Source organism: Ambystoma mexicanum, chromosome 1p, assembly GCF_040938575.1.
Source record: "Ambystoma mexicanum isolate Mex_15411 chromosome 1p, UKY_AmexF1_1, whole genome shotgun sequence".
Lineage (NCBI taxonomy): Eukaryota > Metazoa > Chordata > Amphibia > Caudata > Ambystomatidae > Ambystoma > Ambystoma mexicanum.
This window is the reverse complement of record NC_090921.1, coordinates 3276515-3292763: the sequence shown is the minus strand read 5'-3', so window position 1 is coordinate 3292763 and position 16249 is coordinate 3276515. Positions and strand designations below refer to the sequence as shown.

General features: G+C 47.8%; 1 non-coding gene across 1 annotated transcript; it reads right to left on the bottom strand.

The window, feature by feature from the left end:
• Window positions 1–15730: 15730 nt before the first annotated feature.
• On the bottom strand, window positions 15731–15804 carry TRNAI-AAU (transfer RNA isoleucine (anticodon AAU)). The gene has a single exon. It is a non-coding gene; the product is annotated as a tRNA-Ile (tRNA).
• Window positions 15805–16249: the final 445 nt, after the last annotated feature.

Sequence of the window (16249 nt, the reverse complement as noted above, 5' to 3'; positions counted from 1 at the left end):
GAGGCATCAGGTTGAATGTTGGTGCATGTCCCTTCCTTCATCTAGTATTACTTCCATTGGCCGATGGCAACCATTTTCCACCCCAATGTTGAGGATATTTAGTTTCACAAAGAGAGATTAATCATTGGGGGTGCGAGGCATGTAAAATCTGGCCCAGCATTAAGTCTTTGTCTTCACCCTGGGGCGTATGTTGATATGGGCAGAGATGTCTCCTGCCACTGTACCCGGGGACGTCAGTTGGGGGTTGCTAGAGGTCGCATCTGCGACCTCTGAGGTCTCCCTTGCGACATCTGTGTTCTCCCTTGCAACCTCTTGAAAAAAGTTCTCTTTTTTTGTTTTTTTGGGGGGGTTTTGTAATGCAAGCTCCTAGGCTGTGGCCAGCACCATGTAGCTCTTTACTTCTGGAGTGGCTGGCTTTCTTGTTCAGGGCCGTTAAAAAAAATAAGAACAATAAGAACAGGAGTGCCAAAAGTCTAACACTTTCAGCACTGACCCTAAATAAGAAAGAATAGGAATACCAAATAATGTGTCTTTCTGGAATGCTATACAATAATTGCTAGACTCATTAAAGGTTTATTTCAGGCACACTTCAGGGGGTGAGTCACTGATTTAGTCTGTTCTTAAACGCCTCAACTCAGCCTTTCATCTTTCTGAGGTCGATAAATGAGTACCAACACATGTTGGGTGATATTGGGTGTATATTTTTACAATATAAAGCGCTTAAGCGTAAGTGCTATATAATAACACATCATTATCATTTGGTCATGGACTTCTGCTTGCATTCACAGTAATTTGGGAATATGGGCCTATACACTCTGATCTTAACAATACATATGGCGATCCATTCTTGTATGAAATGTACATCACATTATGTACATCACACTATAGTGATATTGTAACCATATTTTTCGTGGTGTACAATGCTATGTGATGCCACTTCGTGTTTCGTCAACGGGTGAAAGGTTGTGTTCCATCGCTTCCTGCGATATCACTTCAGGGTGGGGTCAAATGACATCACTTCCTGTGATGTCATCAGGGGGTCAAGGGTCGTGTGATGTCACTTCCGCTACCCCTGGCATTTTGGTGAAATGACGTCCCTTTGGGGTTGCTGCCTGTTAATGATTGCTTAAACACTCTCTCCTCTCAAAGCTGTGAGATTTGTTGTGCTCTTGCTTACTCCCCATTCCAAGCCGCTTCTACCCCGCCGTACTGAGCATCGTTGCGCAGTCATGCCTCCTGCCTGCAACATTTTCAGTTGAGTGGGTGACAGCCCTGTTATCATTTGCCAGATGCCTTCTCCATTTACAGGAATTCTAATCAATTGCCTTTGCACTCACACATTTGCCGGGCATGGTTATCATTTGCACAGGTAATCAATCAGTTGCCATTCTTTGGCAATGACTGCCCAGGTCCCATAGCATTTGCCAGGATCAGAAGCTGGGCACGGCTAAGTGGGGCAGGGATGCTGCTGATAGGATATCCCAGCAGGTCCTCGACCTATTCCAAACAATGAGACCTTGTAGAGGATACCAAGAGGAAAGATTGGTACACAGCGATTTGATTGATGGGGGGCCTGCAAAAAAGGGGGGATTCTCAGGGGGTGTCCAAAGTTTAAGTTACCCATGGCGGGCCAGAGGGGTGCTGTGCTGCGATGTTGGGCCCATCTCCTCCCAGCAGGGTGATCCGACTCCCACAATTCAGAAGCCAGAAGACTCCTGAGATGTCAGCACACTGCAAACTTGGAGTGATGTTATCAATTTGGGACTGGCGGGAAATACCTGTGCTGCCACCGCCGGCTAAGAAGAGGAGGACCACGGATAGACTGCCTTCTTGCAGTCCTTTTGCTACAGCACTAGGACATGTAGTCATTTCAGGAGCCAAAGAACTGTTTTTGGCATTAGCCAGAGGACGTCTTTGCTTATATTGTGCTATTACTCAGAATTCCACATGGGCTTATTATTTTACAGATTTCATATTCGTCCAATGAGAGTTCTTCATTCATGAAGCTCCAATTTTAAAAGGAAACTTAAAAAGGTGTGGCCAGTACGGGGATCGAACCTGCGACCTTGGCGTTATTAGCACCACGCTCTAACCAACTGAGCTAAACGGCCATTAATACTCACTTACAAAGCAACAGCTACTAGCAGCTGCTGTCAGCAGAACAATGTTCTTAGTACATTCCCATTGAGCCCTTAGCGCCTGCGGTCAGCACATGGGAAGGCGACTTGCAGCCCATGAGACGCGCCTGACAAGATGGAGCAGGTGACATCTAGGCCATACTTTGGCATGCACTGGATAAGAGCATTTGCACAAGATGTCGTCTTTGGGCTAGTTACAACCACTTTTGGGAAGGTTTACTGCTGCCACGGACTGCTGCCATTATAGACTCCACGCTCGAGGCTACATTATGAGGGGCAGCTGTCCTGGCCAAGCCTCAATGCCTAATGACTATAGAGTTGCTCCATATATAATACTAGTGCAATTTAGGTATTTTGCACCACAAAGTTATTTGCCACTTGGCTTACTTATGGCAACCTATTCTAAAGTCACTTCCAAGGTGACTCTAAGCAGTGCTTTAAGTGGGATTAGAAATTGAGGGGGGCTCTCGTTAGGGGGTGTGGCCTAGGCATGGGTGTGCTTAGTCCACGCCCCCATCAAGAGCCCCCCTCGCCTAAGAGGTGAGGGTTGCTAAAAGAAGCAGAGCTGGGGTGCACTGGCATTATTACCTTTAATGCGCCCAACCCCTCCTTTTAAACAAAAGAAGCGGCTAAGCGGAGCAAAGGTGTGACACCAGTATGCCACAGCTCACACCCAGCAGGCAGCCTTTTCATTCAAGGAGCCACATGCTGCAATGCTTTACCACAGGCTCCTTGAATGAAAGTGATGCCTGCTGCTGATGGCTCTGTACTCTGAAACAGGAGGAGGTCTGAACTGCCCAGCTCGCCTTTTGTTTCTGAGTAAATAGCCATCAGCCAGCGTGAGTAGCACAGGGGCTTCATGCTGGGTGATGGCTATTTACTCAGAAACAAAAGGAGGCCTGGCAGTCCAGCCCTCCTCCTGTTTCAGAGTACAGAGCCACCAGGCAGCCTGCACTGGACGGTTGCACCTGCTGCTTGCAGGTGACAGCACTTCGGTTTAGAAAAAAAGAAAAGGCAATTACTTTTTTTCTAAACCGTAGTGCTGACACCTGCAGGCAGCTTGTGTAACCGTGCAGCCGCTGCACGGGCAGCCTCAGGTGTCAGCATGGCTGGGGCTAGTCGGGGGTGAGTCCCCGGCAGGGCCCCGGCTTAGGAGCTTTTTCTGGAGACTGCCGGGGCTCGGCCCATGCTAGCCCCAGCCCACTTAAAGCTCTGACTCTAAGTATCAAAGACTGATGATGCTCCTTGAAATGTCTTTTTCCGGGAAGTCACTTCTGTCCTTGTATCTCACCAGGAACTGGATGTGTTGCCTGCAGGTTACATATAGATTGCTGTGGTAGGTGCATTAACCCACTAGGCGAGCTTATCAGGTTTCAAACCTGGGACTTGCAAGACACACATGCGCACAAACACATGCTGCAAAAAACGGGACTTCCTCTGAGGCATCAGGTTGAATGTTGGTGCATGTCCCTTCCTTCATCTAGTATTACTTCCATTGGCCAATGGCAACCATTTTCCACCTCAATATTGAGGATATTTAGTTTCACAAAGAGAGAATAATCATTGGAGGTGCGAGGCATGTAAAATCTGGCCCAGCATTAAGTCTTTGTCTTCACCCTGGGGCGTATATTGATATGGGCAGAGATGTCTCCTGCCACTGTACCCGGGGACGTCAGTTGGGGGTCACCAGAGGTCGCATCTGCGACCTTTGAGGTCTCCCTTGCGACATCTGTGTTCTCCCTTGCAACCTCTTGAAAAAAGTTCTCTTTTTTTGTTTTTTTGGGGGGGTTTTGTAATGCAAGCTCCTAGGCTGTGGCCAGCACCATGTAGCTCTTTACTTCTGGAGTGGCTGGCTTTCTTGTTCAGGGCCGTTAAAAAAAATAAGAAAAATAAGAACAGGAGTGCCAAAAGTCTAACACTTTCAGCACTGACCCTAAATTAGAAAGAATAGGAATACCAAATAATGTGTCTTTCTGGAATGCTATACAATCATTGCTAGACTCATTAAAGGTTTATTTCAGGCACACTTCAGGGGGTGAGTCACTGATTTAGTCTGTTCTTAAACGCCTCAACTCAGCCTTTCATCTTTCTGAGGTCGATAAATGAGTACCAACACATGTTGGGTGATATTGGGTGTATATTTTTACTATATAAAGCGCTTAAGCGTAAGTGCTATATAATAACACATCATTATCATTTGGTCATGGACTTCTGCTTGCATTCACAGTAATTTGGGAATATGGGCCTATACACTCTGATCTTAACAATACATATGGCGATCCATTCTTGTATGAAATGTACATCACATTATGTACATCACACTATAGTGATATTGTAACCATATTTTTCGTGGTGTACAGTGCTATGTGATGCCACTGCCTGTTTCGTCAACGGGTGAAAGGTTGTGTTCCATCGCTTCCTGCGATATCACTTCAGGGTGGGGTCAAATGACATCACTTCCTGTGATGTCATCAGGGGGTCAAGGGTCGTGTGATGTCACTTCCGCTACCCCTGGCATTTTGGTGAAATGACGTCCCTTTGGGGTTGCTGCCTGTTAATGATTGTTTAAACACTCACTCTCTGCTCTCAAAGCTGTGAGATTTGTTGTGCTCTTGCTTACTCCCATTCCAAGCCGCTTCTACCCCGCCGTACTGAGCATCGTTGCGCAGTCATGCCTCCTGCCTGCAACATTTTCAGTTGAGTGGGTGACAACCCTGTTATCATTTGCCAGATACCTACTCCATTTACAGGAATTCTAATCAATTGCCTTTGCACTCACACATTTGCCGGGCATGGTTATCATTTGCACAGGCAATCAATCAGTTGCCATTCTTTGGCAATGACTGCCCAGGTCCCATAGCATTTGCCAGGATCAGAAGCTGGGCACGGCTAAGTGGGGCAGGGATGCTGCTGATAGGATATCCCAGCAGGTCCTTGACCTATTCCAAACAATGAGACCTTGTAGAGGAAACCAAGAGGAAAGATTGGTACACAGCGATTTGTTTGATGGGGGGCCTGCAAAAAAGGGGGGATGCCCAGGGGGTGTCCAAAGTTTAAGTTACCCATGGCGGGCCAGAGGGGTACTGTGCTGCGATGTTGGGCCCATCTCCTCCCCGCAGGGTGATCCGACTCCCACAATTCAGAAGCCAGAAGACTCCTGAGATGTCAGCACACTGCAAAGTTGGAGTGATGTTATCAATTTGGGACTGGAGGGAAATACCTGTGCTGCCACCACAGGCTAAGAAGAGGAGGACCACGGATAGACTGCCTTCTTGCAGCCCTTTTGCTACAGCACTAGGACATGTAGTCATTTCAGGAGCCAAAGAACTGTTTTTGGCATTAGCCAGAGGAATTCTTTGCTTATATTGTGCTATTACTCAGAATTCCACATCGGCTTATTATTTTACAGATTTCATATTCGTCCAATGAGAGTTCTTCATTCATGAAGCTACAGGTGGCGTTATTAGCACCACGCTCTAACCAACTGAGCTAACCGGCCATTAATACTCACGTACAAAGCAACAGCTACTAGCAGCTGCTGTCAGCAGAACAATGTTCTTAGTACATTCCCATTGAGCCCTTAGCGCCTGCGGTCAGCACATGGGAAGGCGACTTGCAGCCCATGAGACGCGCCTGACAAGATGGAGCAGGTGACATCTAGGCCATACTTTGGCATGCACTGGATAAGAGCATTTGCACAAGATGTCGTCTTTGGGCCAGTTACAACCACTTTTGGGAAGGCTTACTGCTGCCACGGACTGCTGCCATTATAGACTCCACGCTCGAGGCTACATTATGAGGGGCAGCTGTCCTGTCCAAGCCTCAATGCCTAATGACTATAGAGTTGCTCCATATATAATACTAGTCCAATTTAGGTATTTTGCACCACAAAGTTATTTGCCACTTGGCTTACTTATGGCAACCTATTCTAAAGTCACTTCCAAGGTGACTCTAAGCAGTGCTTTAAGTGGGATTAGAAATTGAGGGGGGCTCTCGTTAGGGGGCGTGGCCTAGGCATGGGTGTGCTTAGTCCACGCCCCCATCAAGAACCCCCCTCACCTAAGAGTTGGGGGCTGCTAAAAGAAGCAGAGCTGGGATGCACTGGCATTATTACCTTTAATGCGCACAGCCCCTCCTTTTAAACAAAAGAAGCGGCTAAGCGGAGCAAAGGTGTGACCCCAGAATGCCACAGCACACACCCAGCAGGCAGCCTTTTCATTCAAGGAGCCACATGCTGCAATGCTTTACCACAGGCTCCTTGAATGAAAGTGATGCCTGCTGCTGATGGCTCTGTACTCTGAAACAGGAGGAGGTCTGAACTGCCCAGCTTGCCTTTTGTTTCTGAGTAAATAGCCATCAGCCAGCGTGAGTAGCACAGGGGCTTCATGCTGGGTGATGGCTATTTACTCAGAAACAAAAGGAGGCCTGGCAGTCCAGCCCTCCTCCTGTTTCAGAGTACAGAGCCACCAGGCAGCCCGCACTGGACGGTTGCACCTGCTGCTTGCAGGTGACAGCACTTCGGTTTAGAAAAAAAGAAAAGGCAATTACTTTTTTTCTAATCCGTAGTGCTGACACCTGCACGCAGCTTGTGTAACCGTGCAGCCGCTGCACGGGCGGCCTCAGGTGTCAGCATGGCTGGGTCTAGTCGGGGGTGAGTCCCCGGCAGGGCCCCGGCTTAGGAGCCTTTTCTGGAGACTGCCGGATCTCGGCCCATGCTAGCCCCAGCCCACTTAAAGCTCTGCCTCTAAGTATCAAAGACTGATGATGCTCCTTGAAATGCCTTTTTTCCGGGAAGTCACTTCTGTCTGTGTATCTCACCAGGAACTGGATGTGTTGCCTGCAGGTTACATATAGATTGCTGTGGTAGGTGCATTAACCCACTAGGCGAGCTTATCAGGTGTCAAACCTGGGACTTGCAAGACACACATGCACACAAACACATGCTGCAAAAAACTGGACTTCCTCTGAGGCATCCGGTTGAATGTTGGTGCATGTCCCTTCCTTCATCTAGTATTACTTCCATTGGCCGATGGCAACCATTTTCCACCCCAATGTTGAGGATATGTAGTTTCACAAAGAGAGATTAATCATTGGGGGTGCGAGGCATGTAAAATCTGGCCCAGCATTAAGTCTTTGTCTTCACCCTGGGGCGTATGTTGATATGGGCAGAGATGTCTCCTGCCACTGTACCCGGGGACGTCAGTTGGGGGTTGCTAGAGGTCGCATCTGTGTTCTCCCTTGCAACCTCTTGAAAAAAGTTCTCTTTTTTTGTTTTTTTGGGGGGGGGTTTGTAATGCAAGCTCCTAGGCTGTGGCCAGCACCATGTAGCTCTTTACTTCTGGAGTGGCTGGTTTTCATGTTCAGGGCCGTTAAAAAAAATAAGAACAATAAGAACAGGAGTGCCAAAAGTCTAACACTTTCAGCACTGACCCTAAATAAGAAAGAATAGGAATACCAAATAATGTGTCTTTCTGGAATGCTATACAATAATTGCTAGACTCATTAAAGGTTTATTTCAGGCACACTTCAGGGGGTGAGTCACTGATTTAGTCTGTTCTTAAACGCCTCAACTCAGCCTTTCATCTTTCTGAGGTCGATAAATGAGTACCAACACATGTTGGGTGATATTGGGTGTATATTTTTACAATATAAAGCGCTTAAGCGTAAGTGCTATATAATAACACATCATTATCATTTGGTCATGGACATCACTTCCTGTGATGTCATCAGGGGGTCAAGGGTCGTGTGATGTCACTTCCGCTACCCCTGGCATTTTGGTGAAATGACGTCCCTTTGGGGTTGCTGCCTGTTAATGATTGTTTAAACACTCTCTCCTCTCAAAGCTGTGAGATTTGTTGTGCTCTTGCTTACTCCCCATTCCAAGCCGCTTCTACCCCGCCGTACTGAGCATCGTTGCGCAGTCATGCCTCCTGCCTGCAACATTTTCAGTTGAGTGGGTGACAGCCCTGTTATCATTTGCCAGATGCCTACTCCATTTACAGGAATTCTAATCAATTGCCTTTGCACTCACACATTTGCCGGGCATGGTTATCATTTGCACAGGTAATCAATCAGTTGCCATTCTTTGGCAATGACTGCCCAGGTCCCATAGCATTTGCCAGGATCAGAAGCTGGGCACGGCTAAGTGGGGCAGGGATGCTGCTGATAGGATATCCCAGCAGGTCCTTGTCCTATTCCAAACAATGAGACCTTGTAGAGGAAACCAAGAGGAAAGATTGGTACACAGCGATTTGATTGATGGGGGACCTGCAAAAAAGGGGGGATCCTCAGGGGGTGTCCAAAGTTTAAGTTACCCATGGCTGGCCAGAGGGGTGCTGTGCTGCGATGTTGGGCCCATCTCCTCCCCGCAGGGTGATCCGACTCCCACAATTCAGAAGCCAGAAGACTCCTGAGATGTCAGCACACTGCAAACTTGGAGTGATGTTATCAATTTGGGACTGGCGGGAAATACCTGTGCTGCCACCGCCGGCTAAGAAGAGGAGGACCACGGATAGACTGCCTTCTTGCAGTCCTTTTGCTACAGCACTAGGACATGTAGTCATTTCAGGAGCCAAAGAACTGTTTTTGGCATTAGCCAGAGGACGTCTTTGCTTATATTGTGCTATTACTCAGAATTCCACATCGGCTTATTATTTTACAGATTTCATATTCGTCCAATGAGAGTTCTTCATTCATGACGCTCCAATTTTAAAAGGAAACTTAAAAAGGTGTGGCCAGTACGGGGATCGAACCCGCGACCTTAGGGTTATTAGCACCACGCGCTAACCGGCCATTAATACTCACGGTCACAGCAACAGCTACTAGCATCCGCTGTCAGCAGAAAAATGTTCTTAGTACATACCTATTGAGCCCTTAGCGCCTACAGTCAGCACATGGGAAGGCGACTTGCAGCCCATGAGACGCGCCTGACAAGATGGAGCAGGTGACATCTAGACCATTCTTTGGCATGCACTGGATAAGAGCATTTGCACAAGATGTCGTCTTTGGGCCAGTTACAACCACTTTTGGGAAGGCTTACTGCTGCCACGGACTGCTGCCATTATAGACTCCACGCTCGAGGCTACATTATGAGGGGCAGCTGTCCTGGCCAAGCCTCAATGCCTAATGACTATAGAGTTGCTCCATATATAATACTAGTCCAATTTAGGTATTTTGCACCACAAAGTTATTTGCCACTTGGCTTACTTATGGCAACCTATTCTAAAGTCACTTCCAAGGTGAATCTAAGCAGTGCTTTAAGTGGGATTAGAAATTGAGGGGGGCTCTCGTTATGGGGCGTGGCCTAGGCATGGGTGTGCTTAGTCCACGCCCCCATCAAGAACCCCCCTCACCTAAGAGTTGGGGGCTGCTAAAAGAAGCAGAGCTGGGATGCACTGGCATTATTACCTTTAATGCGCACAGCCCCTCCTTTTAAACAAAAGAAGTGGCTAAGCGGAGCAAAGGTGTGACCCCAGAATGCCACAGCACACACCCAGCAGGCAGCCTTTTCATTCAAGGAGCCACATGCTGCAATGCTTTACCACAGGCTCCTTGAATGAAAGTGATGCCTGCTGCTGATGGCTCTGTACTCTGAAACAGGAGGAGGTCTGAACTGCCCAGCTTGCCTTTTGTTTCTGAGTAAATAGCCATCAGCCAGCGTGAGTAGCACAGGGGCTTCATGCTGGGTGATGGCTATTTACTCAGAAACAAAAGGAGGCCTGGCAGTCCAGCCCTCCTCCTGTTTCAGAGTACAGAGCCACCAGGCAGCCCGCACTGGACGGTTGCACCTGCTGCTTGCAGGTGACAGCACTTCGGTTTAGAAAAAAAGAAAAGGCAATTACTTTTTTTCTAATCCGTAGTGCTGACACCTGCACGCAGCTTGTGTAACCGTGCAGCCGCTGCACGGGCGGCCTCAGGTGTCAGCATGGCTGGTTCTAGTCGGGGGTGAGTCCCCGGCAGGGCCCCGGCTTAGGAGCCTTTTCTGGAGACTGCCGGATCTCGGCCCATGCTAGCCCCAGCCCACTTAAAGCTCTGCCTCTAAGTATCAAAGACTGATGATGCTCCTTGAAATGTCTTTTTTCCGGGAAGTCACTTCTGTCCGTGTATCTCACCAGGAACTGGATGTGTTGCCTGCAGGTTACATATAGATTGCTGTGGTAGGTGCATTAACCCACTAGGCGAGCTTATCAGGTGTCAAACCTGGGACTTGCAAGACACACATGCACACAAACACATGCTGCAAAAAACTGGACTTCCTCTGAGGCATCCGGTTGAATGTTGGTGCATGTCCCTTCCTTCATCTAGTATTACTTCCATTGGCCGATGGCAACCATTTTCCACCCCAATGTTGAGGATATGTAGTTTCACAAAGAGAGATTAATCATTGGGGGTGCGAGGCATGTAAAATCTGGCCCAGCATTAAGTCTTTGTCTTCACCCTGGGGCGTATGTTGATATGGGCAGAGATGTCTCCTGCCACTGTACCCGGGGACGTCAGTTGGGGGTTGCTAGAGGTCGCATCTGTGTTCTCCCTTGCAACCTCTTGAAAAAAGTTCTCTTTTTTTGTTTTTTTGGGGGGGGGTTTGTAATGCAAGCTCCTAGGCTGTGGCCAGCACCATGTAGCTCTTTACTTCTGGAGTGGCTGGTTTTCATGTTCAGGGCCGTTAAAAAAAATAAGAACAATAAGAACAGGAGTGCCAAAAGTCTAACACTTTCAGCACTGACCCTAAATAAGAAAGAATAGGAATACCAAATAATGTGTCTTTCTGGAATGCTATACAATAATTGCTAGACTCATTAAAGGTTTATTTCAGGCACACTTCAGGGGGTGAGTCACTGATTTAGTCTGTTCTTAAACGCCTCAACTCAGCCTTTCATCTTTCTGAGGTCGATAAATGAGTACCAACACATGTTGGGTGATATTGGGTGTATATTTTTACAATATAAAGCGCTTAAGCGTAAGTGCTATATAATAACACATCATTATCATTTGGTCATGGACATCACTTCCTGTGATGTCATCAGGGGGTCAAGGGTCGTGTGATGTCACTTCCGCTACCCCTGGCATTTTGGTGAAATGACGTCCCTTTGGGGTTGCTGCCTGTTAATGATTGTTTAAACACTCTCTCCTCTCAAAGCTGTGAGATTTGTTGTGCTCTTGCTTACTCCCCATTCCAAGCCGCTTCTACCCCGCCGTACTGAGCATCGTTGCGCAGTCATGCCTCCTGCCTGCAACATTTTCAGTTGAGTGGGTGACAGCCCTGTTATCATTTGCCAGATGCCTACTCCATTTACAGGAATTCTAATCAATTGCCTTTGCACTCACACATTTGCCGGGCATGGTTATCATTTGCACAGGTAATCAATCAGTTGCCATTCTTTGGCAATGACTGCCCAGGTCCCATAGCATTTGCCAGGATCAGAAGCTGGGCACGGCTAAGTGGGGCAGGGATGCTGCTGATAGGATATCCCAGCAGGTCCTTGTCCTATTCCAAACAATGAGACCTTGTAGAGGAAACCAAGAGGAAAGATTGGTACACAGCGATTTGATTGATGGGGGACCTGCAAAAAAGGGGGGATCCTCAGGGGGTGTCCAAAGTTTAAGTTACCCATGGCTGGCCAGAGGGGTGCTGTGCTGCGATGTTGGGCCCATCTCCTCCCCGCAGGGTGATCCGACTCCCACAATTCAGAAGCCAGAAGACTCCTGAGATGTCAGCACACTGCAAACTTGGAGTGATGTTATCAATTTGGGACTGGCGGGAAATACCTGTGCTGCCACCGCCGGCTAAGAAGAGGAGGACCACGGATAGACTGCCTTCTTGCAGTCCTTTTGCTACAGCACTAGGACATGTAGTCATTTCAGGAGCCAAAGAACTGTTTTTGGCATTAGCCAGAGGACGTCTTTGCTTATATTGTGCTATTACTCAGAATTCCACATCGGCTTATTATTTTACAGATTTCATATTCGTCCAATGAGAGTTCTTCATTCATGACGCTCCAATTTTAAAAGGAAACTTAAAAAGGTGTGGCCAGTACGGGGATCGAACCCGCGACCTTAGGGTTATTAGCACCACGCGCTAACCGGCCATTAATACTCACGGTCACAGCAACAGCTACTAGCATCCGCTGTCAGCAGAAAAATGTTCTTAGTACATACCTATTGAGCCCTTAGCGCCTACAGTCAGCACATGGGAAGGCGACTTGCAGCCCATGAGACGCGCCTGACAAGATGGAGCAGGTGACATCTAGACCATTCTTTGGCATGCACTGGATAAGAGCATTTGCACAAGATGTCGTCTTTGGGCCAGTTACAACCACTTTTGGGAAGGCTTACTGCTGCCACGGACTGCTGCCATTATAGACTCCACGCTCGAGGCTACATTATGAGGGGCAGCTGTCCTGGCCAAGCCTCAATGCCTAATGACTATAGAGTTGCTCCATATATAATACTAGTCCAATTTAGGTATTTTGCACCACAAAGTTATTTGCCACTTGGCTTACTTATGGCAACCTATTCTAAAGTCACTTCCAAGGTGAATCTAAGCAGTGCTTTAAGTGGGATTAGAAATTGAGGGGGGCTCTCGTTATGGGGCGTGGCCTAGGCATGGGTGTGCTTAGTCCACGCCCCCATCAAGAACCCCCCTCACCTAAGAGTTGGGGGCTGCTAAAAGAAGCAGAGCTGGGATGCACTGGCATTATTACCTTTAATGCGCACAGCCCCTCCTTTTAAACAAAAGAAGTGGCTAAGCGGAGCAAAGGTGTGACCCCAGAATGCCACAGCACACACCCAGCAGGCAGCCTTTTCATTCAAGGAGCCACATGCTGCAATGCTTTACCACAGGCTCCTTGAATGAAAGTGATGCCTGCTGCTGATGGCTCTGTACTCTGAAACAGGAGGAGGTCTGAACTGCCCAGCTTGCCTTTTGTTTCTGAGTAAATAGCCATCAGCCAGCGTGAGTAGCACAGGGGCTTCATGCTGGGTGATGGCTATTTACTCAGAAACAAAAGGAGGCCTGGCAGTCCAGCCCTCCTCCTGTTTCAGAGTACAGAGCCACCAGGCAGCCCGCACTGGACGGTTGCACCTGCTGCTTGCAGGTGACAGCACTTCGGTTTAGAAAAAAAGAAAAGGCAATTACTTTTTTTCTAATCCGTAGTGCTGACACCTGCACGCAGCTTGTGTAACCGTGCAGCCGCTGCACGGGCGGCCTCAGGTGTCAGCATGGCTGGTTCTAGTCGGGGGTGAGTCCCCGGCAGGGCCCCGGCTTAGGAGCCTTTTCTGGAGACTGCCGGATCTCGGCCCATGCTAGCCCCAGCCCACTTAAAGCTCTGCCTCTAAGTATCAAAGACTGATGATGCTCCTTGAAATGTCTTTTTTCCGGGAAGTCACTTCTGTCCGTGTATCTCACCAGGAACTGGATGTGTTGCCTGCAGGTTACATATAGATTGCTGTGGTAGGTGCATTAACCCACTAGGCGAGCTTATCAGGTGTCAAACCTGGGACTTGCAAGACACACATGCACACAAACACATGCTGCAAAAAACTGGACTTCCTCTGAGGCATCAGGTTGAATGTTGGTGCATGTCCCTTCCTTCATCTAGTATTACTTCCATTGGCCGATGGCAACCATTTTCCACCCCAATGTTGAGGATATTTAGTTTCACAAAGAGAGATTAATCATTGGGGGTGCGAGGCATGTAAAATCTGGCCCAGCATTAAGTCTTTGTCTTCACCCTGGGGCGTATGTTGATATGGGCAGAGATGTCTCCTGCCACTGTACCCGGGGACGTCAGTTGGGGGTTGCTAGAGGTCGCATCTGCGACCTCTGAGGTCTCCCTTGCGACATCTGTGTTCTCCCTTGCAACCTCTTGAAAAAAGTTCTCTTTTTTTGTTTTTTTGGGGGGGTTTTGTAATGCAAGCTCCTAGGCTGTGGCCAGCACCATGTAGCTCTTTACTTCTGGAGTGGCTGGCTTTCTTGTTCAGGGCCGTTAAAAAAAATAAGAACAATAAGAACAGGAGTGCCAAAAGTCTAACACTTTCAGCACTGACCCTAAATAAGAAAGAATAGGAATACCAAATAATGTGTCTTTCTGGAATGCTATACAATAATTGCTAGACTCATTAAAGGTTTATTTCAGGCACACTTCAGGGGGTGAGTCACTGATTTAGTCTGTTCTTAAACGCCTCAACTCAGCCTTTCATCTTTCTGAGGTCGATAAATGAGTACCAACACATGTTGGGTGATATTGGGTGTATATTTTTACAATATAAAGCGCTTAAGCGTAAGTGCTATATAATAACACATCATTATCATTTGGTCATGGACTTCTGCTTGCATTCACAGTAATTTGGGAATATGGGCCTATACACTCTGATCTTAACAATACATATGGCGATCCATTCTTGTATGAAATGTACATCACATTATGTACATCACACTATAGTGATATTGTAACCATATTTTTCGTGGTGTACAATGCTATGTGATGCCACTTCGTGTTTCGTCAACGGGTGAAAGGTTGTGTTCCATCGCTTCCTGCGATATCACTTCAGGGTGGGGTCAAATGACATCACTTCCTGTGATGTCATCAGGGGGTCAAGGGTCGTGTGATGTCACTTCCGCTACCCCTGGCATTTTGGTGAAATGACGTCCCTTTGGGGTTGCTGCCTGTTAATGATTGTTTAAACACTCACTCTCTGCTCTCAAAGCTGTGAGATTTGTTGTGCTCTTGCTTACTCCCATTCCAAGCCGCTTCTACCCCGCCGTACTGAGCATCGTTGCGCAGTCATGCCTCCTGCCTGCAACATTTTCAGTTGAGTGGGTGACAGCCCTGTTATCATTTGCCAGATGCCTTCTCCATTTACAGGAATTCTAATCAATTGCCTTTGCACTCACACATTTGCCGGGCATGGTTATCATTTGCACAGGTAATCAATCAGTTGCCATTCTTTGGCAATGACTGCCCAGGTCCCATAGCATTTGCCAGGATCAGAAGCTGGGCACGGCTAAGTGGGGCAGGGATGCTGCTGATAGGATATCCCAGCAGGTCCTCGACCTATTCCAAACAATGAGACCTTGTAGAGGATACCAAGAGGAAAGATTGGTACACAGCGATTTGATTGATGGGGGGCCTGCAAAAAAGGGGGGATTCTCAGGGGGTGTCCAAAGTTTAAGTTACCCATGGCGGGCCAGAGGGGTGCTGTGCTGCGATGTTGGGCCCATCTCCTCCCCGCAGGGTGATCCGACTCCCACTATTCAGAAGCCAGAAGACTCCTGAGATGTCAGCACACTGCAAACTTGGAGTGATGTTATCAATTTGGGACTGGCGGGAAATACCTGTGCTGCCACCGCCGGCTAAGAAGAGGAGGACCACGGATAGACTGCCTTCTTGCAGTCCTTTTGCTACAGCACTAGGACATGTAGTCATTTCAGGAGCCAAAGAACTGTTTTTGGCATTAGCCAGAGGACGTCTTTGCTTATATTGTGCTATTACTCAGAATTCCACATGGGCTTATTATTTTACAGATTTCATATTCGTCCAATGAGAGTTCTTCATTCATGACGCTCCAATTTTAAAAGGAAACTTAAAAAGGTGTGGCCAGTACGGGGATCGAACCCGCGACCTTGGCGTTATTAGCACCACGCTCTAACCAACTGAGCTAACCGGCCATTAATACTCACGTGCACAGCAACAGCTACTAGCAGCTGCTGTCAGCAGAACAATGTTCTTAGTACATTTCTATTGAGCCCTTAGCGCCTGCGGTCAGCACATGGGAAGGCGACTTGCAGCCCATGAGACGCGCCTGACAAGATGGAGCAGGTGACATCTAGGCCATTCTTTGGCATGCACTGGATAAGAGCATTTGCACAAGATGTCGTCTTTGGGCTAGTTACAACCACTTTTGGGAAGGTTTACTGCTGCCACGGACTGCTGCCATTATAGACTCCACGCTCGAGGCTACATTATGAGGGGCAGCTGTCCTGGCCAAGCCTCAATGCCTAATGACTATAGAGTTGCTCCATATATAATACTAGTGCAATTTAGGTATTTTGCACCACAAAGTTATTTGCCACTTGGCTTACTTATGGCAACCTATTCTAAAGTCACTTCCAA